This window comes from Myotis brandtii, unplaced genomic scaffold (assembly GCF_000412655.1).
Source record: "Myotis brandtii unplaced genomic scaffold, ASM41265v1 scaffold590, whole genome shotgun sequence".
Lineage (NCBI taxonomy): Eukaryota > Metazoa > Chordata > Mammalia > Chiroptera > Vespertilionidae > Myotis > Myotis brandtii.
This window is the reverse complement of record NW_005370224.1, coordinates 114,847-115,541: the sequence shown is the minus strand read 5'-3', so window position 1 is coordinate 115,541 and position 695 is coordinate 114,847. Positions and strand designations below refer to the sequence as shown.

Genomic DNA, 695 nt, shown 5'->3' with positions numbered 1-695 from the left:
ACCGGTAGTCAGACATCCCTCTCACAATCCTGGACCGCTGGCTCCTAATCGCTCACCCGCCTGCCAGCCTGGTCACCCCTCACTGCCCCCTCCTGCTTGCCTGGGCACTCCCAACTGCCCCCTCCTGCTGGCCAGGTCACCCCACACAGCCTGCTATTTTGGTTGTTTGGTCGCCCCTCACTGCCCCCCCTGCCGGCCTGGTCGCCCCACACAGCCTTCTGCTCAGTCGTTTGGTAGGCCCTCACTAACCCCCCTGCTGGCCTGGTCGCCCCACGCAGCCTGTTGGGTCATCCATTCAGTTATTTTGGTTGCAACAGTCACTTAGGCTTATATATATATACTAGAGGCCCAGTACACAAAAATTTGTGCACTCGGGGGGCGGGAAAGGGGGGGTCCCACAGCCTGGCCTGTGCCCTCTCGCAGTCTGGGACCCCTCGGGAGATAACGACCTGCTGGCTTAGGCCTGCTCCCGGGTGGCAGAGGGCAGGCCCAATTCCTAAGTGCAGCCCCTGGTCAGGCTCAGAGCAGGGCCGATTGGGGAGTTGGGGCGCCGCCCCGTCATGCACAGAGCAGGGCGGATCGGGAGGTTGCGATGCCACCCTCAGTCACGCTCAGGGTAGGGCCGATTGGGGGGTTGGGGCACCGCCCCCTGTCACACTCAAGGCAGGGTCGATGGGGAGGTTGCAGCGCCACCC

General features: G+C 63.6%; 1 protein-coding gene across 2 annotated transcripts in view; it reads right to left on the bottom strand.

Moving 5' to 3' along the window:
• The window catches only part of RIT2 (Ras-like without CAAX 2), a 260,229-nt gene that overhangs the window by 197,729 nt on the left and 61,805 nt on the right, over positions 1–695 (bottom strand). The window lies entirely within an intron of this gene.